Genomic DNA, 21,352 nt, shown 5'->3' on the forward strand with positions numbered 1-21,352 from the left:
ACCATCCAGAGGTGCACATCTGGCCCAGCTTCATGCTAAAAACAACTTTCTTAACTTCAAAGGAAGACAGAGGCAGTTCAGTTAGGTGTGCAGTGCTAGATGCAAACATGGGTTTGAATAAACGAAGAAACCACCAGGTGCTTATAGCACTGACCTGACACAACACACATTAAAACCCTGACAGTTCAAAGATGATGTTTTTTGCATTTCACCCTCTTTCCCCTTCCATTGACTCTTTTATCTGGTCACTATGAAGTTTATACAAGGACTACTCAAGAGCAGGGTGGCCAGTTGACCTGCACTGGTATCCCAACAGCAGCTCGCTATGTCCTTGAACCTTTAGTACACTGTGAGGCCTCTTCTCCCTGGCCTTAAAGAAATATATTAATTTTTTTTTTAGTCTAAATTTTCTAATACAGTTTTCTATTTTGGGTTTAGCTCTAATATAGTAAACACATCTCTGTTGTTTACCTGATCACCTAAACACCAGACACAGGCATTCTCTGTGCTTACCCTAAAACACATGGCTTTAAAACACTTTATACTGTTCTATTTCATTTCCAGCTTGACCCAAGTGATCAGGTCTGTGAATTTGAAGTTTCTGCTTCTTAATTCCACTTCTGTTTGCGTTTACAATGGCATTTTTCTACACATGTGGGACACGGGAAGCAGGATGGTAACCTAAGCTATGTACAGAAATAATGCACTGCTGTTTTCTGTTATTCCCAGAAAAACCTGCATATCTTCCATAGAATTTTTTCTTCTTCCTTAAAAGAAAATCATTAATTCAGAAGACTGAGAAAAACCCCAAACCTCAGGTAGATACACAACTCCTGGTCTCAGATCCTTACAGAAAAGAGAGGCCAAGTGCTTTCTACTTCTCTCCCTTCCCCTTCCTGCTTCTGATGTAAATGTTTGCAATACCTACACTTTAAAACTATGAAATCCTAACTTGGATAGTAAATCCCACTGTTTGAAACACAGGTTTTAATCCATAACTAATAGGCAGACCAAGGCCTCTTTTTATTGATTTTGCATAAATTGCTCTCCTCCTTACCCAGTCTGCAGGACAAGGCCATTCCTTGGTATTTTACTTTAGATTTCATTAGCAGCCTCTTCTTCCCTCCCTACACAAAACAGGTTTTTTATTTAGATAGAAACATGTTCAGATACTGCATGGCAACAATGACAGCAATCACATCCAGTTAGAATTGAACAGGCTATTTAACCTACTGGTATTTTGTTGATATCAAACATTCACATGCAAAGGTGGCTGTGTGGGGAAATCCTTCCAGGTTTGTGAGATTTAAGTTACTTGATACCTACTTCATAAAATCATAGAATGCTTTGGGTTGGAAGGGACCAAGGAAGCACGTGTTTTCCTCCAGCAAGCCAAAAAGGCACAAGAAGGTCATAGTGAGTTAAAGAGAAGCCTATGCAGAAGTGTCTTGGTGCATCCCTGTGTGCACTGCAGGGTGCTGGATGGACATGACACAGACTCAAGGAAACATCCCCTCTGCTTCCCTTACAGGCGTCATCCTTCATGGCAACTTTTGCAGTGGCTGCCCTTGGGCAAATGAGTATCAGATGACTAATGGTCTTCTGTGTGGGAGGAAGCCAGGAAGCAGACTGTTAATGAAGCCTTCCAAATGGCACTCCGAAAGCCCAAAGGGTACTGGAAAGAGGCACTGAGATAGGATTGGCAATCATCCTTCATAAAGCAGAGCCTCACTGGTGCAGCTGGCCTACATCACCCAACTCAGTGTTGAAGGACTAGCCAAAACATGCATAAGTAATGGGTTCCTATCAGCTGAATCTCCAAGCATTCCGTGCTGGTGAGAACAAGTCATCTCTTGTGTCCTACTCCATCACCAGCCACAGATAGTAAATATGATCCCAAACCACATCTGTTTTCACTTGCAGAAGGCCCTTTATAGACCAGACTGCATCTCACCAGAACCTCGTGTTAGATTGCCTTTTATTGACTCTGCTGGTGGTGAGAAATCCAAGGTCTTAATCCAACATTTCCCTCACCTTTGAAATCTAATTCAAATAACTTTTAAGACTTTCTTCTAATGACTAATGCCCTTTATCCAGGCATGCATTAGATTTAAGAAAGAAATCATTGCAAGCTTCAGTTTTTAAACTTGTTTTCAGCCAAGCTTGGCCTTCCTTGAAAGACCACAAAGGATCTTTGGGATCTGCACATCTAAATAACTTCTTGTGCAGGAAGAGGCCACTTCTGCATATTCAAAGGTTGCAGTCTGTGGATATCAAGAGCAGGGTACCCACAGGTTCAAAATAATCCCATGCTTCCATTTTTCACTTCTGCTAAAAAGGATTTAACAAGACCTATCAGAGGAGAACACACTGGTGTTGACCTGTATTCTAGAAATGAACACATGCTAAAAATGAAAACTATTTAATCTGAAGTCTTGACTGTTAAACATCTGCAGCGTTTTCTGTGATTCAGTTACTCTCTGCAGAAGGGTTGCTGTAACATGAGCCTTTTGTTTGCTAAAGAGGCAGATAAATTACACCACTAATTGGTCACATATAACACACACTTACTCAAATCCTTTATTACACATGGAAAATGACTCAGTTCTAATGTTCTATGTGAATACATTTTCAGCTGTTATTCCTATCAAGGTTGCATTAAGAGGCACAAGTGAATGCAGAGTAAGTTCTCAAAACCATCAGAGTCAAATAGATTTTATTTACTTAGACAAAATCACCTGAAGCAAGCTGGGCACAAAGTGAAACAGGCATTTAATTTACAGATCAAATTTATAAAACTAATTACCTAAAGTTAGCAATTTAATTATTTTTAGTCCCAATTCCAACCAACTTCCCTTACGGTGGAAGCTTAAGTTAGAATATTTTGAATAAAACTAAACATTTACTTTAAACTTATTTTTAATTAAGATTTTTCTACCCCATGACTTCTATATATTTCTAATCCAGTTTAAATTAATTTTTCTATGTACACAGGTCTAAAGACCTAAACCCCTATATGCACTCAACAAAATACTCAAAGATCTCAAAATGGACAAATCACAATCATCGGCCATTTCATCCTGTAACAGGTCTTTTTACAGTTAAGTGTTTAAGTCTTATTTTCCCAGTGGAGAATCTAAAGTGCACTCCTCTGACCTCATCTTGGGCAAGACTCACTCCTGTATCCCAACACTGGACAATAAGACAAAGGCACAAGCATAGTGGATGCTTCCACTGAGCTACCAGTTAAATAGCAGGGCAGTGAAAACCACAGGCAGCGCAGCTTTACCACACACCAGGCACCCTGAGCAAGATCAGATTCACATCAGATTTATCTGGGACAGAAAGTCTTCAGGCTCTGCTCACCTGCATTACTCTTTCCTGGAGGAGCAGAAAACGATTCTTTGAGAGGCACAATGCTCCAAGAGCCAAAGTCTTCTTTTTCTTCCTGATGCAGCCACGTTACTGCATTTGGGCAATGGCTGCTGCAGGTATAGGATGTTCCCTCTTTCCTGCCTACCTCCCATCCTCACCTTTACTGGCAAATACAGAAACCACCTGGCTGCTAGATCAGATAGCAGAAGCTGTTCTAATGGTCCCGCAGCAGCTGCCACCTGCCTTCCCCCTCCCATCACTTTTCCCACCTCCCTAAACCATCCCTGCTTTGGGGGACTGGCAGAGGAGTCAGTAATTGCACCGGGAACGTGAGGGGCACGCAGCTCCAGCTTGGGAGGTTTCAGTGCCTCCAGCAGTCCTGCACAGGGAGGTGGAACTATGTTGTAATCTCGGCCTTGGCTGGCTAAAAGACACAAAGCAAACATGAGATTGTGTGTTTCTGTGTACACAGCAAAATAAAGGCAGGCAGAGATGGTCACTACGATATGGCTGCGTAAGTGACTGTAGGTGCTTTAGGCAGAAATGCAGAAGTGCCAGCATGACATGCCAGATAGGTGTGTTAGGATGACAGCAAGGGTAATAGCACTGTAACAGAGAAACCTGAACTGGTTTAATTGGGTCCTTCTCCTTATAAAATAGTTATAAAAAGAAACGTGAGATTAGAGGACCAGCTGAAACTGGCACGCCAATAAAACACAGGAAACCACTGATCCCAATAGTTTACTGAACGCGTACAGAGAATTGGGTCTGCAGGGCTTAAGCCTCCTATTATTTCTTAATAAATTTTTTTAAGCATGTACAGTCTTGTAAAAGTCAAAACACAGCTGCTGGAGAGAACCCATACCCAAATGACTCTGCAGTGACCGTGGCTTCGCTGAAATTCTGAAAGCAGAAGATACTAAGGCTTTTCCTGCATAAATGCAAGGCTGAGCATTTTTAAAATCTTTTCACAACTTGCCAAAATAACTTAAGATGGTATCTCACAATCTCAAAAACCAGAGGAAACAAAGGGTTTAGAGAAAAATTCATAAATTTAACCTTTTTCCTTTTTTTTTTTTTCAGCATGACTGACTGTGCAACTGAGGTCCCTTCAATCTTAACCATCACTAACAGATAAGCTAACAGCACAGAAAGCCAAAAGGCAAACCAAGAAAACAAAAGGAGAGAGAAAATTTACTTAACAAGGTCTACACCTCTGCCTCAGGAGGGGAAAAAAAAAAGTAAACAAAAAAATTTGAAAGGACACTTACCACAGGGTTTTTTAAACACAGGCTGATGCTCACATACCGCTCAGCGTCACATGTGGCTGCAAAAATTCACTGTGTCTCATGAGATCATATGTGTACAACCTACATTATGAATGTATGCAAGCTTCTGCCAGAACCAGCCAGACGTTCCCCTTTATTTCCACAGCTGCTGAAAAGTATTATCGCATCCATACTCTATCATGTCCAAACTTTCCTGGCTTTTGAAATGATCCGTGCTTCCTACTTAAAGCTGGAGCTGGAATGGGTGTTTAACTCATTTCACAACGAGTTTGGTTATACGTCTCCCTTTATGAAAAATTTAAATTGTTTGGCTAAGAAGCAGTGTCTTTTTACCCCAAGACACCACTCCAGCAGCAGTTAAGTAAATGATACAAAACATAAACAGGGAAAGAAACCAAAGCGTTTTGCAACTAATACAGAAGAGGGGTTTAGGTTGTTTTTATAAAGTTCAAACAGAAGTTTTATGACTTAAGTAAAAGGAGAGCAAAAGGGTTCAGAGAAGGAAGGTTTCCATTAAAGAGATCCGAACTGGTCAACAGTAATTTGAGCTCCATATGAGCTCACTTTTTGCAGTGCCACAGTCAGCAGCGAGGCAAAAACTCCACAAAACACAGGAGGGAGCTGATGACAGATGAGAGGGCAAGAGGCAATGCAAGGGCCATCTCCAGAATAATTACTAGCTCTATATTACAGCCCTCCCTGAGAATGCCTTTCTTACATTTCTAAAGCTGCAAACGTAAACAGGACTTAAAAGGAAATTTAACTTGTGTGGTGAACCAGGAAATGAAAAAAATGAACTGGAAGAAAATGATGGATTTTCCTATGCCCCCAGGAGCAGCCCTGGGAAGTCCCAGCTCCCAGCTGAGCGCTCCACTTCATGGTCAGCAGGGCTCTACGTCTGTCGGGAGTGGGATTTCAGGATGATGCTTCCTTTCCCATGCCCTTTGCTGGCTGTCCAGAGGCTGCAGCAAATCCCCTTCTGGCACATGGAGAAGCTGTAAGCTCAGGACAGCTACTGTGCAGTAAGCCTCAAATGCTTTAGGGGTCTCTCTGACAGACACCCCGACTGAGGGAAGTGTCCTGGTTTTGGCTGGGATAGACTTATTTTTCTTCCTAGTAGCTGATATAGTGCTGTGTTTGGGATTTGGGATGAGAATGATGTTAATAACACACTGATGGTTTAGTTGCTGCTAAGTAGTGCTTACACTGAGTTAAGGACTTTTCTGCTTCTCCTACTGGCAAAGTAGCAAGTAGGCTGAGGGTGCACAAGAAGCTGGGAGGGGACACAGCCAGGACAGCTGACCCAAACTGACCAAAGGGATATTCCATATCACATGATATCACACAGTACATAAACTTGGGGGAGCTGGTGAGGGAAGGAGTGAGGGGAGGCACAGATGCTGTTCCATGACTGGCTAGACACCAGTCAGGAGGTGCTGAGCAATTGTTTTTCATTTGCATTGCTTGATTTTCTTGGGTTTTATGTTCCTTTATTTTCTTTTCCTTTTCATTACAATTTAATCATTCTTATTGTTTTATTTCAATTATTAAACTGTTCTTATTTCACCCTTCTGATTCTCTCCCCCACCCCAATGGGGAAGCAGGCGGACTGTGGTGCTTAGTTGCCACCTGGGGTTAAACCACAACAAGTAGTCATCCTCCACCTGCACTTTTTAAAGCCAGTTTGGATTCACAGCAAAATATTTTTTTGATAGTGAAAAGCAGCAACTAAAAATGCAATCCTGCAATAACAGTACCAATGAAAGGCTGGACTGAGAGACTCTCTGACAGAGCTCTGAAACAGCCAACCAAGGAGCAAGCTCAGGCCAAATTGAGTTGTGGGTGGTGCTGCCCAGAATTCATCCCTGGCTGCCAGCACCCATATAGCACAAGGACAACCTAAGCAGAGTTTCACCAGTTCCTACAGCAGGTGATGGGGTGAGCTTTTGGGGAGAGGGCCCCACAATCCCCCAGCACTGGCCCACAGGAGGGTTGCCTGGGGAGAGTCACATCAGCTCTGCAGCCGACAGGAGCATGGTGCCAGGGCCACACTTACAGCACAGGGTGGATGCTGTCCTGCACTCTCCCCTTGTGCAGTACGTGGTGATGCCCAGGCACCCCCATGACTCCAGCTCCCAACACCTAGGCCCTGGCAGGACACATTAACTTGCATTCTGCCTGACAGGGAGTTAACAAGATTCTGCTTTGTCTTCAGCAAGTCTCCCTACTGACAGCTTAACATTTCATATGCAGATCTGTACCTAATCAGCTCAGTGTCAGGATCTGCAGTTAAACCTCACTGGCTGAGCCCCAAGATTAAAGATAAAAAATGGGAGATTCAGGAATACAAAGTAAAGCAAGGCAATCTGATTTGTTGTTTTGTCCTTTGTTACACATCACTGTAACTGCACCCAAAGGACAACCACCTGTGGGCAGCACCAATGCCCCTTCATTCCTTTCCAGAGAGCTGGGCAGGCCATTACGGGTCTCCACCAACAAAAAAAAAAGAGTTGAGAACTAGCAAAAACCTCACACAAGTTTGGAGCAGGGAGGTTCAATGCTCTTGTGGAAGGTGAGCTGAGCCACCAGCTGCCCAATACCCACTCAGACAGTTTAAATCCCCACTTACTGGGTTGAGCAGCACTTGCAGAAGGACTTTGCCTCAACGAGATCCAGGTTAATGGCATCAGAGGCAGCAAGGCACAGGATTTCCTGAACAGCAGTTTTCCTCTCCAAGGAACTCTGCACGTGGCTGCAGTAAATTGAGACAACCCTGGAGAGCCCTTAAAGTGAGGGCAACAGTTCTGCTGTGGGATCCCTACTTCTTGTGTACACAAAGGTGAGGTTAAACACGTGCTGACTTGACAGAGGTGATCCTTTAGGACACCAGTGCAACCATGCAAACATAGAGAACGGTGTAACCTGAATAACCAATATTCCTTTGCTTATAGAGCCTTACTAGACAATTTTTCTTCAGCTTTACCACGGGATGGAAACATAAGTATTTCTGAGCAGACTCTCTGATTTTTATTTATTGAATAGGCAAGAGGCCATACATAGCATTTTGTTAATTAAAGTTTTATTGATACTACTAAGTGGTACTTCTCTGACATGCTATTTTCCCTACCCCTGTAGAATGTGATCCTTAGCCCTCCTTTTATATACAAAGAAAAACAATAACTATGAACTTCCTACAAGATCCAAATAAAAAAGCTACTGCAAAAATAAATAAAATTTTAAAATTAATTAATCGTTCAATACAGCCATATCCCCATAGAAAGACTAACAGGCAGATGGAATGGGAAAGAACCTTGCCTACACTGTTAAGGGGAAACGCTGTATTAAAAAGGTAAGTTTTTTTGCTTTGGTTTGTTTTTTTTTAAGGGAAAAAATAATGAGATCCTTATACTCTGCAAGTTGGCCAAATGTATCAACCCCTTGTTATATCTGTTTGTCATGTGTTACTCACTAGCCGTGTTCGTGGACTGGGAAGAATACCAGATAAAACATGTGGTTATTGGGCAGCAGAGATAATACAGCTAGAACGCAGGCTCTGCAAGGTCTGCAGCAGCTTTCCTTAATAACTGTTTCCTATTTAAGCAAAGGCTGATCCTTCATGATGTGACAGGCGACTGATACAAAGAAATTGCTTTATGATATGATCCTTGATGGTTAGAAACAAACAAAAAAGTCACCAAAAAAACCCAGCCAACATACATTCACTGTGGGCTTACTGAGTTTCATACCACTGTATCTGAGTTTTCACTTCACATAAAACCAACTTCTATCTTTCTGTGAAACAGCTCATCAGCACGTTGAATTCAATAGCCAGTGCTTCAAATCAAATTCCTGAAATTGGTTTACAAAGACATAGCAATTTGAAATAACAAGAGTCTCCTATCTAATTTTCAAGCTTTTGCAATGCATGCCACAATTACAGGAATGGCTCCTGCACTTTAAAAAAGCATCCAGAAGAAAGCGATAAAAGAACATTAAACCTTTACATTTGTAACCACATAAGGGACCCAAAACATGTTGGGTTTTTTCCACCCATCTTCAGCTCTACAGAACTTTCCTGTGGCTTACTGGTCGGAACGTTAGCACGAATGAAAGCGCCTCTGCTGCCCTCCATCTTGGCTGCCCACCAAACGGCAGTTAGAGCTAAAGGAAATCAGCGCGGTTTGCTTGCGCAACAGGCTTTCTGAAAAGGTAGCAACCATGTTGCAAAGCACTTAGATGTGAAGTAGGAAGAATCTAGGATGCTGAATAGCCCACATCTCAGCACGGCTCTGGCGGAAACAGATGCAAGATCTGGGCTACAAAAGCCACCATAGGGAGTTCCCTTGGTGCAATGCTAAGCTGCAAAACCATACCCAGAGAGGCTGTGTCATGACCAAGAAGCAAATATAGGACCAGGTCAGGTACTTAACTTAAATGAGCATAGGAAGTTCCACACCAACATGCAGAAGAACTTCTTCACAGTGAGGGTGACAGAGCTCTGGGACAGGCTGCCCAGGGGGGTTGTGGAGTCTCCTACTCTGGAGATACTCAAGACCCATCTGGACACCTCCCTGTGGGACCTGTCCTAGGGACCCTGCTTTGGCAGGGGGGTTGGACCCAATGGTCTCTGGAGGTCCCTTTCAACCCCTACAGTTCTGTGATTCAGTGACTTTCTGAAATGATCATACAATAAGTGGGCTCTCAAACCCCTCCTTTTAAGTTTGATCTGGACTGAGCCAAATTTTTAAAGGGCTTGGAGCCTCCAGGATACAAAATCCCCCTAAATTTCATGTGAACTGGTGGCTGAGTAATGAAAGACTGCAGCTAGGAGTCCCAGCTCTGAAAGGACTCGTTCCAGTGCTGTTAGATAGCAGTTGCAAGTAACAGCCCTTTGGAAGCATGCTAAAACAACCCCCAAAACCCCAAACCAAAACAAACAAGAAACCCCACCAAACAAAAACCTCACAACTCAAAGAATTTGGATCGAGAGGAAATAAAGTGTCAGGAAAACAAAACCAAGGCTTTTGGAAGGCAGAACTGGAAGATCCCCACATTGACTATATGTTAACTGGATGGGAGGGGACTTGGTTTTACACCAGAGAACAGTTCAAGCTCGTGATGCTGGTGAGAAAAATTTATGCAAGCTTATCTCATGCAGATCAGATAAAGTTTACAGCAGACATAAAAATGTGCTCTGGCTGCACCATATGTATTTATTTATTGAAGTTCTTGCATTTTATTTTCTCCCCAGTCTAATCCCACAGTCTGACCCATTTTCTTCCCCATTCCAAAGATCAGGTCAGAATTTATTGAACATGATGATAACTAAAAGGTCAACTCTGATGTACCTACCTACCTGCATACCTTCTGAAAGTAGGTGACTTGCAGGATCTCTCTGGTTTCTGTGGCACATTTAAGAAAAAACAAACACAAGCCCCAAAAGCTCAAACTATTCCAGCATTAAGTACAAAGACCTCTTCTTCTATTAGGAAAAACACACATCATCATCGTGATGAAGGTACTTAAAATTGCATATTCTTACAAGAACCACTTTCAGTCATTTTACAGACTTCTGTCACTTGCCAATTACATAATCAACACCTACAATCTAAACCATATTTCACTTCAGGGGAAAATAAAAAAAGAAAATACTAACCTGTAACATATTGTCTTATATGGGATAATGCAACAAGGTCTGACCCTAGTGCAATGAGAATGAACCCAGTTTAATCCTGGGCCAGTTATTCAGCTGATGACAGGTCATACCCAGTTCCTGTCTACTTCACCCTTCTCTTGCTTATTTTGTTCATGCTTAGAGTCAGGCACACAGACCCAATGGTCTGCTGACACCCAGTTATCACTGTTTGGCTGATACATACAGCTTGTACTGAGCCACACAGCTTGGCCCTGCTCTTTGCACACTTGCTGCCTATGAAAACCAGCACGTAGAGTATAAAACCAGGGCTGGGAGGAGAAAAATCTTGATGCCATCACAGGGAACAGCTGCAAGGCTGTTTGCTTTTACTCAGCACACACACATGTGTACACCTTAGCCGGATTGCAGCCTTTAACTTCTGAAGTTAGGTTTTCAGGGCAAAAACAGCTGGCTCTGGACAAAAAGTTTTACATTCTTAACAAACACTACTCAGGCAAATGGGAGAGGGATTGCACTGAAAATTCAAGCCTTCCATAAAAGAGACATAGAAGATATGTGCATCAGGAAAAAAAGCATTTCACACTGGAGACTAAGTTGTCAGAGTTGAGAGGAAGACAACAGAAAAATGTGACCATTTAAGCTGACCACCTTCCATTTGAACAGCATGTCCACACTCCAGCTCCAACACCAAACCAACCCAGTAAACTTCACGACCTAGATTCAATTATAAACCCCAGGCAAAGATAAAGAAAGGCCTTTAAAAAAATATTCATCTATTCCCCTTCCATTAAGGGCTTCAAAGTAACAACCCTTAAATCTTGTCTACGCTCTAGGTTTCCCAAACTTCAATGACTCAAGCTTTCAAAATTACCTTCATCCACTCTTCATTTAACAACTGGTTTACAGAAAGATTCATAAATTGCTTTAAAGGGCACGGTGGCTCACGCTAGGACTTTCCAATTCTCTAGCATGCACTATCACTTATTTACATTAGGTTTTCCATTAGTCAAGTGCTGGCTAGTTCACATTCGAATGAATCATGAGCACCACAGCAAACAAGATTATTAAGGCAAAGGAATCCAATTCAAACAACATCCAGTACAGAAGGTATTTAGAAGTCGAGAAAACCAAGAGAAGCTTCCTTTGCTTTTTAACTTAGCACGTTTGGAAACAAAATATTATCATTGCTTAAGTTCACATAGAAACGTCACTAAGAAGTCCCCCTCTCTTAATTTTTGTCAGTGACACAAAGGCACTGACTGAAAACACCAGGTACAGCAATTCATTAAATTCTTTCCAAATGTGTCTCCAGAAAAGGGGGAGGAGGGAATCCCAAACCCTGTTACAGGACTACACTGTTCTCCCAAAACAGAGAGTTACTGAATCCATACAGTAACCCTGTGAGTGCTGCCACCCCTCTGCCTTGCAGCTTAGAGAAGCAAGTACTGTGCTTTAAAATGCATCCTGTTTTCCACTAAACACATCGAGGTCACGGCCTTTGTGATCCACCGGGCTTACTGAAAGCAAAATAGAAATGTTTATCCTATGTTTAGCCCAAATGATAATTTTTAATACAATTTGACCAGGACAAAAGGAAAACTGCAATTTAATGAAGCCACAGTTAGTGACATCCCATAAAATCGTGCCAATCACTTGTCTTTGAGTCAGCTACATTTCCACATTTAGAACAACTGCTCTGGTGACTCACACCAGGAATCTATCTGGGAAATAAGTAAAGTAAGTCTCTAGCATGGTTTTGTTGCAGCTTTTCAAGATGAAGCTTAATCTGCCTGGTGCTCCTCATCTGAACTTCAATTATTTGAGAATTTAATTTCAATTCCAATTTATCTTTAGGAGTTTTCTCAGAGGCAACAAGCTTAATGGGGGTAATGCAAGACGCACAAAACTGGCAAGCAAGGTAATGATCATGGTCTAACCAGATCCTGTTTTCTGTAAGAAGCAGCTTTTTACCCTGCCTACTTGCCTAAAGGCCTTTATGGGAAGATGATTTCTATACTGGAGCAGTGAGTTTATGCTGGAAATATAAAGTTTATATTATCTTTCCATTATGTTTCTGTTTGCAGTGTTTCATCCTGTTTGTTTTGCTCATGGTTCAAAGTCCCAAGTTAAAATTTTATCCTTGTACTAATTAGTTATAGCTGTAGGCAAGTCAATTCAGCCTTTGTTGCTCGATTTGTAAAAAAGAGGGACAATAATATTTATCTATTTTAAATAGACATTGGAAGGCCTCATTTACTCTGACAGTTTATTTTTCAAATTCATTATGACTTTATAAAATTCTAAGCAGAAATGACCTAGTTTAGCCACATTCACTGGAATGATTCTAATCTTTGCAAACGGCTTGCTCAGCTTTCATATCCCTTCCTTCCTGAGGGTTACCTTTCCCTACAGTACTCTAACCCTCCCATTTAGCAAACCATGGTACCCTGAGTTCATGGCATCTTAACTATGCCAGGTTAAAAAGAAGAAAAAAGAAAAAAAGAAACAGCACACTGATTAAAAAGACATTTAATCTTAAAAATCTGAATGGTTGTATTTTGGAGTACAGGGATTTTTTTCCCCAGTCTCCTTCCTGGGGCAAGATATGTAGTAGGAATAGGAACTCCTTATTCCATTGCTTTTACAGGATTGATTTATCTTTGTTATTCAGTGTTTCATTCACTACTATGTGTAATCTGGTGCTTTATAAATCCAGTATTTGCCTGACTTCATAGCACTCTAAACATCTGCACTTGGAAAGTAAATTCAGCCACATCTGTGGCTGGTCTAGCAGTCAATTAATCAACTTCCTACTAGAAAGAAAAAATATCCTAAACCAGAGCGTGATTCTGGATATAAAATAAAGATGAATCTCAAGTCTGGTGAAGCATCAAACCTGAAAAGGAAATCAGCTGAGGGTTCTTCTTCATTAAAATTTTAAAAAAGGAGTAAGTCAACTCACCACTGCCTCAGACTTTAATACTTAATTCTACTGGTCCTGATGTTACTTGTAATAAAGAGATTAAGATCCAATACTAAAATGGGAGGAAAGGGTCAAAACGATCCCTTAGAGCAGTCATTTAACAAAACACTACTTTATCAATGCATGCTATGCCCACTTTGAATTAAGGAAGAGTCCCATCAATTTCAGCCGATGGAGGAAGGAGGAAGCTCTCTGAAAGCACACACTCCTCTTCCTTAAAGTTCATAACTAAACTGTTACCTTTCAGTGCACAGAGCAGGCATTACAAATGCAGCCCTCTCACCTTGTATGCAACCAGAGGATGGCAGGCAAAAGAATGAAGCATTAAAACAAAGCCTTCCATGGATACAGAGAAACAGGGAAGTAAGGCCAGTGACAGCATCGTGCTTCAGCAGCTACAGTCTCTTTTCCTGCATAATTTGGAGGGGGGGGGTGAGGGACAGGGAGGGGAGCTTCAAAAAACAGTTTTACAGAAAGCTGATCTGGGGGTACTTCAGCAATTAAGAATTCTGAACAGCAGACACCAAGACCTTAATTAGCACAGCATTATGAAAACTGGGCACCCTCCTGGGTGCAAAGCCAAGTGCATCATAGATCGAGCTGACCACAACCTCAGCACCACAGAAATGAGAGCCCCTCCATGGCAGATGCTGCCTGTAATCATACCAGCAACACTGTTAGTTTTGGGGAAATGAAGAACTACTTCACCACAGGGAATCATGTCAGTGGATTAGGAAGAGACCAAACTGGTACCTGAATTATAAATTGAGCACAAGATTTAACCACTCAGGTACTCATATGGCCCACTGCTACAGCAACCAAGAAGGGCCCTGGGATTGAAGTATTTTCCCCTCCAAGTTCTTCACCCAATTCCTTTAAGAACTGACAGGCTGATCCCTGCCTCAAATTTTCAAACTGTCCTCCATTTCTAGAGTTGTTTGCTATTAAATTTCACAGTAAAAGTGACACCAGTTGCCAAAAATGTCTAGAAAAAAGTACTTAACTTTTAAGAAGTCTGGTTTTCTTTGAAGCTGAGATTTACTATTAGACCTGTGCTGCTCCTCCCTGCAATACTTTTTGGCTGAAGCTGGCAAATGGATCACATTTAGCTAAAGGAACACGTTGTCTTGTATCTGTTAATGCTATTAGTTACTTGAAAACAGGTAGCAAGGTTGAGCAGATGACTTTTTATTGCTTCTACAGAGAAAAAGTAGACCTTAACTAGCTGGAAAGTATATAGATCCCTATAGGACTGCTTACATCTGAAAATTTGTCCTATAATTTAATAAACATGAGCGACAAAGTACCTTCATATGGATACATAAAGCTACATCTACACTGGAAGTTTCGGTCTCCAGCAAAGCAGCTGCATTCAGCACAAAACTGAGCTCTGGCACAAGCAAAATTTTTTACCACTGAGCTGGTGTCACTGTGTCTCTCATGTCCATCCACTCACTCTTCCCTATTTAAACTGTAAATTCCTCAGGGCAGAGGCTGTCTCTCTAGGGCAGTGCTGTGAAGGAAGAGCCCTCAGGCCGCTGGAAAACAAAACAATAGCTGGCACACATTTTCTAGCTTGATGTGATAACTTGTCCTCACATCCATCAGACAGGGAACTTATTTTATTCTGCCTACATATTATATTGCAAAAAAAAGTAAATCAAAGCACATTCAGTAAATTACTGGGTTTATAAAGGAGGCTTTGAAGGTACAGCACTTTGGCACAATCAAGGAAAGATGTAGCATATAATATGGCCAGCTGATGCTTCCAATCTCTCCTCCCTCTTTGCTCAACCTCATCAGTCACTAACTGAAGGGAAAGCAAGACAAGCCCAAGAACTTAGACTTGAACTTCCCCAAAAGAGCGAGTGTTTTGAGAAAAAGGCATCTGTAAACACTTTCTTCAGCTTCCAAACTAAATCCTCCACCTGAGACTTACTGGCATGGACATTTACAAACTATCCTTCACAAAATGCTTTAAGCCTGGTTTCCTGGTTGCTGGAACTTCAGAAAAATATCTTTATGATTCTTTTCAACAGGGTACAGCCTCACCTCAAAAAATTCGTGGCTTCTACTTTTCAGAGACATTGAATTTCTTGCATTCTAAAGCTTGCTCTTAAAATTGTCTGGAAAAAAAAGGAAGAATATGTTTGCTTATATTTTGTGTAAGACATTTATGACTTATTTAGCCTTCCTGTACTTGAAAGAAGAAACAGGTAAGTGAAGAGTAACAGGCATGCTTAGACTGCCTTTGGAGAACCACCCTGCTCCTCACAGTTGCCATCTGTGGTAACAAATGGTACACTCAGGACAATCCTGTGCACTGCCAGGGCTTCCTTCCAGAATACACAAGACTCCCTGTGCCTGATCATTTCAGATCAGTTAGCGTGTTGTTGCGCAGCTCAGTATGATGAAAGACACAGGAGAGAGGTGGGAGAGTGGCAAGGCAAGCCAGCAAGCCAGGCTGGGCTTGCTGCTCACACTTACCTTAGCAGCCACCTAAGAAAGTCATCTCTTCACCTTGCAAAGGGTACTGCCAGCACAACTGGCTAGACAGTTGCAGTACACAGTGCTCTGGTTTGCCCCTGCACCTTACAGAGTATGGCCTCAAAGATACACTTCTGGAGCTTGGAACAAAAAGTTAGCTTACTTTCAGAAACAGAAAACTAATTGCCTCCCATCCCAAGGAAACCCCAAACCACCACATCTCTTTCCCTGCCTTCTTTTCCATTCTTCTAAGAAACCCAAACCTGGCTGTAAATTCTTGCCAGGCTGTTTTCAGGGGGCAGTGGTGTCAGGTGTTACCTGAGTTTAACACAAGTATTACAACTTCCATTCTATGCCATAGCTCAAGGAAAAGTTCCGAGGGTGGAGGGGGAGCAAACAAGCAAACAAACAAACCAACCAAACAAAAATCCCATAGACACAACCCACACCATAATATAATGTAAACACTATCATAACCCAATCAAACTCTTCCCTTTTTTCATCAAAAATAAGCCCCCCAAATCCTAGCATCATCAGATGAAAATTAGTTTTCTTCCTCTAAGCCTCAAACTGCACCTCAGGGCAAGCCCAGGCATCTACTCTTCCTTGAATGTCACCCAGCAGCTCAGCTACTGCAGGTCAGAAGGATGTAGCAGCAACACCGCAGGCTACTCAGCAAATCATCTTTTTCCTCAATGACACTTCAGAGGAAACTGAGGTAGCAGAGACGTATTTCAGCTGAAAGAGCAGAGCAGTCCACAGATTTGAAGGGCTCCAGAGCAAATCATTCTGCCAGGAAGAAGGAAATTTCCTTTCTCTCAAACTAAACTCCTTGCTCTTGAGAGATAGCAAACAATAAAGTTCTCCCACCATGGTCATATTAACATGCAAAGTGACTCAAGGCCATCCCTTCTGATCCCCGTCCATAAGTGCTCTGCTCAATGAGAGGTGCACTTCATCCATCTGACAGCATAAACTCCAGCCAGCTCCCCTGAAATGTTTTCAGCTTGTTTAGAAACACCCAGCACAGGCACTGGCCTAGATTAGGAGTGCAGTTATGCACACATGAATGGTCTTGACCCACTTCTCATCACATCGTCCTGACTACTCGGAGCTGTGAACTCTGTTTTATTATTAGCACCAGAACAAAAGCCTGTGTATATACATGAAGTCTTATGAATGCCCATTCACTGCTCAGGCAAGGAATTAAAAGAATCATTCTATTATTTCCCATCATCATCCTCCTCTTGCTAACCTACCAGAAGACCCACTGAACGCCGTCGCTATTGAAATACGTCTGACTGGCAGCGTTTGGCTCCCATTCAGACCAGACACCACCAGGCCTGGTGAGCTATCCAGCACCAGTGGGCACAAGCATGGAGAACTGAATGTCACTCCAAGACAAGACAGGAGAACCCCTAACCAAGTAAGCAAAATCAGCTTAATGCGGGTTTCCCTTTACATAACAGTTTCAAGACTCAGTTTTCCCTCCCTAAAATATTTTGCAAAGCAGAGGGACTGCTTCAACCAAAGTCAAACATGAAGGTAGTTTCTCCCTCAGAAGCATCTGTGGGTTTCAGCTTTCCAGTTTACAGGAAACGTGAGCAATTCCTGGGTAAAAAGTAAAAAATAAGGCCCAGCCCATGACAACAAGCAGCAAGGTTGCTGTCCAGGACACTACAGTACTTCTCACAGCAAGAGCAGATTTCATGCTTCATGATCGTAAAGATAGTTCTCTACAAGCCTCTTACCACAGCTCCTGCAGAGGGGCAGTAAATGTAGGAGGCTGACATTTGCTAAAGGACGGAAAGGAGATTTTACAGTTCATCCTGCAGGCACTACACTGCCTGAAACTGCAGCATGAACGTAAAAACAGAGAAATCTACCATCTAAAAGAAAGGAATTTGCCTTGCTGTTGCTAAATGGCTCCACTCTCTTTAAGGAAAAGCACGTATTTGCACAAAAGGCAATCTTCTGGTTTCATACTGTGAAATTTTAAAAATGTCAGCAAAATCAGGAGTTTTGCTTGTAGAATAAGTAAAGCTAAGTAAGGCAAAGGTTACTGCATTTGTGCTCCCTGCTCTCATCATGCAACTAGGATCTTTGTCCCATCTAAGCAAGCTGACAACCTGCTGAAGTTTCAGTTAAATCCACGCCAGACTATACTAGATCTATACTAGAAGGCAAACTGCACAAAGACATCACAAACCCCACACTTTCAGCTACAGACTCAGGCTTATAAGGAAAAAAAAAAATCAGATTACCTACTTATTTCAGATGTGATTTTAAAATGTGATACAGACCAGCAGAGAGCACTGCACAGAACTGCTCCAAAATCTTTGTGGTTTATTCATTCACAGATGCACTTTGGAAATGCTTCTCTCCCACCTGGGAGCTTCCTACCCTTCACTGCACAAAACTCACAGCACTGGCCTAAAGACAAAAAGGAGGCTGCTGGTCAAAACATATTTTAAAACTCAAAACTACAACAGCCTTTGCAGTTACAGGAGTCAACTGCCAAACACAGTGCTGTAAAGAAAACAAACTCCAAACTTCTGTTTTCCCAACATTGCAAAACACAGAGGTAGCAGGTACCTCCCAGTGTTCCTGAGTTCTTATATGAAGGGGAAGAAAAGGTTCTGTTTGACTACATCATTCCTTTTCTTGCAGATGCCAGTGTTCTCTGCTTAGAAAATCTGTGTTAAGACTTCTGCCACAAAGGAATTGCCACATGCAGCTCCCCACTGTCATGCAACACACAGAGCCCTTTGCACTAACGTTCTGAAGGAGAAGAGCAGCTGGGCAAGACCAGTGGCTACGTGAGTGTCCATGCATAGTGGAACAGCTGCCCCTTTAGAAACCACCTTTAAAAAGAAGCACTAGTCTGGTCTGTCAGGCTGGGGATCTGCACTAGCATCACCTCACCCAGGTTCCAGGGTCATAGAAGAGGCAGTCCTGGTCTTGCCATGACCCTCCTGGCTCTGAAAAACTTTTTCTTCTCTTCTGTGGCACCTGTTCACACACAGCTGTACAACAAGATCCAGCCAGAAACCCATCTGTAAAAACTGCACCCACTATTTCAAGGCAGGTGTAGAAAGGAGAAGATAAACATCCTTCACTGTCTTTGTTTAAGCACTTATGAAACCCTCCTTTTTTTCATAGTCTTACACAGACCATGCAAGTTGTTGGTTGAAGAGCAGTCAACCACTAATTGCATCACAGCCAGGTAACCAGATTTGCATACTGGTGCTCCTTCACACAGGGGGAAGTGCTTTTAACACTAGCCAGTAGTTCTGGAGTCACGAGTTCTTCACCACTACACAGTTCCTGTGTAGTCACAGACAACCCTCTTACTTTCTTATGCTTTTATTCTCTGTCTGCAAAGGGAAGGCAGGATGCCCCCACAATGGGAAGACACAGCGCCTTTCCACTCCAGCACCGTTTTGAGAGGATTAACAAGGCGTGCATAGAGATAAGCCTGACAAGAACATCAGATGTGAAAAGAGGAAGTATCACTGAGAAATGTAGTTTAGCCAGATAATTTCTCTTTCTCCTAAAAGAAAGTGTTTTTTCCTGTTAAAGTTGCACCTCTATGTTCAGGTTAGCACGTGACTAATTACTTCTGCACAGCAGTGTCCTTCCACTGGCTTATGTTAAAATTAAACGAACAAAACCCCCAACTCAAATGCTCTTTAATTAAACACAGAAGACATGCAGACTCTTTGCAATGTCCATGTTAAGCTACAAACCATATTTCCACTAATACTCAAGAACACACTGGGTCTGGCCAAACCAGAACAAACTTTAGACTGGTCACTGAACTGAAGAACCATTAAGCACATTTCCTCCCTCCCCCTCCCCCGTCAAAGTTAGACAGAGCATGGATTTTGCTCTTTGATGCTTGCTTTTTCCAAATGTCAGAACAGGATCAGCTGTGAGCTGTGTCTGGCATGCTCTTTTTGTGTACTTACCAGATGCAAACAGATCCAAAGTTGTACAGCACAAAGACGTCAGATACAAAAACAGCTCAACAGAGACTCTGCAAAGCTGAGCACTGAACCTTGCGTTTACAACTACCACAGTGCCAGGACAGCATTAGAGTTGGCCATGTGTATTTAGTACTGTTAACTGTGTACAAAGATAACAGTTTTATTCAGTAAAATATTTTTTTAAACTTTGATGGAGCAAAAGTTCTGTTCCAGTTCTGTTAACCAGCTCTACTCTTCTTCCCACAGCTAGTAAACAAGAGGGTTTCCTTCTACCTTTCTCTATTTTTCCTCCTGCTCCAGTTTTCAGATGATTTTCCTGCCCTTGCTCAAGTTATGAAGAGGTATACTCAAAACCAGTTGTCACCAATGTCACAAGTATGGCACTATGTGAAAAAATCAGGGGCTGCCCCACCCTGGTCTACCCAGTCTCTCTCTCTCTCAAGCCTGGCCGTTCCACTACGTGACTCTGTCAAACAACCTGCCACTTCAGCAAACCCACTGACCGTAGCCACCACACAAATCAGCTTGAAAAGAAGAGGCCTGGGTGTGTGTGTCATGTGCGAGAAAGATCTCCCCACAGCTCCTCACTTACCCAGTCGTGCAGGGCTGCTGTAGGGTTCAACAGTTAGCCTCAAAACTTTTCAACGCTCACGTGGGAGCTGTAGTTCAGAGAAACTTCTTAAATTTGAAAGGAGAAAAAAGGTGCCAAGACTGAAAAAGAAGAGAGAGAGTAAATTAAAGGGATAAAAGATCTGAAGCAGAAAGGAGAAAGCAAGTGGAAAAGGGTTTAAGAGGACCCACCTCTTTACACCTTACTTTCAGGAAGCATCAGCATACCATCCATATTAACAACAGAGCCTGAGACGAAATAGCAACATTACTCTGAAGCGTTCTGGCCTCAGGAAAACACAAGTGACGCTTCACCTGCCAAAATCATCCCTGGCAAAACTCAACTGACATCAGTGGGACTACACCGAGCATGAAATTGGCCCACAGTTACTTTAAGACAATAAAGGCTTTGTTTTAGGAGATATGGGGCATTTGTGGTTCTTTTTAATAAAGCTCAGCAAACAATTGTTTATTGTCCCTGAGCAAATATCACTGACAATAAGCAAGCAGCTACCACATTCACAGTACATGCCTGTCTGTCCATATATTGCTAGGAAAACAGCCATCAATAAAGCAAGAGGTTCTCAGTGCCCTGTTCATATCACAGTGAGATTAAAGCCAGTTTAAATGCCTCTCAAATTGCTTACATGACCCACAAGCAATTATTCCCATTTTTAGCAACATTCCTCCATGCTCCTACTTGTCTGCCAAGTCAATGAAAGTCAAATATCCTCACTGGTGCTACAGGATTTAGCGCACATATACATGTACCACAACGCAGAACACCACGGCTGCCAGAGAGTTATTCAACAATACTCCCACCACAAAGTACACACAGAGACCACTTTATGCTCACACAGAAAGCATCTTTTCCTCGTTTTCTTGCATTTCTGTTTGACTGTGCAAATTCTCAATGAAAACCCAAAAAGTTCACATTCTTGCTCCCTCAAGTTTGCTGCAAGCT

The 21,352-nt window shown here is 42.3% G+C and overlaps 1 protein-coding gene across 2 annotated transcripts in view; it reads right to left on the reverse strand.

The window, feature by feature from the left end:
• Nucleotides 1–21,352, reverse strand: part of FAM107B (family with sequence similarity 107 member B) — a 61,087-nt gene that overhangs the window by 38,636 nt on the left and 1,099 nt on the right. The window contains exon 1 of one of the 2 annotated variants that reach the window (XM_084279368.1): nt 20,372–20,429. The exons of the other annotated variant lie outside the window; for it this stretch is intronic. The gene's annotated coding sequence lies outside the window, so the exon portion shown is untranslated. Of the gene's footprint in view, nt 1–20,371; nt 20,430–21,352 lie in introns of those variants that run through there. 2 annotated transcript variants of the gene reach the window in all.

The sequence above is a fragment of the Gallinula chloropus genome (assembly GCF_964237585.1).
Source record: "Gallinula chloropus genome assembly, chromosome: 1".
Taxonomy (NCBI): Eukaryota; Metazoa; Chordata; class Aves; order Gruiformes; family Rallidae; genus Gallinula; species Gallinula chloropus.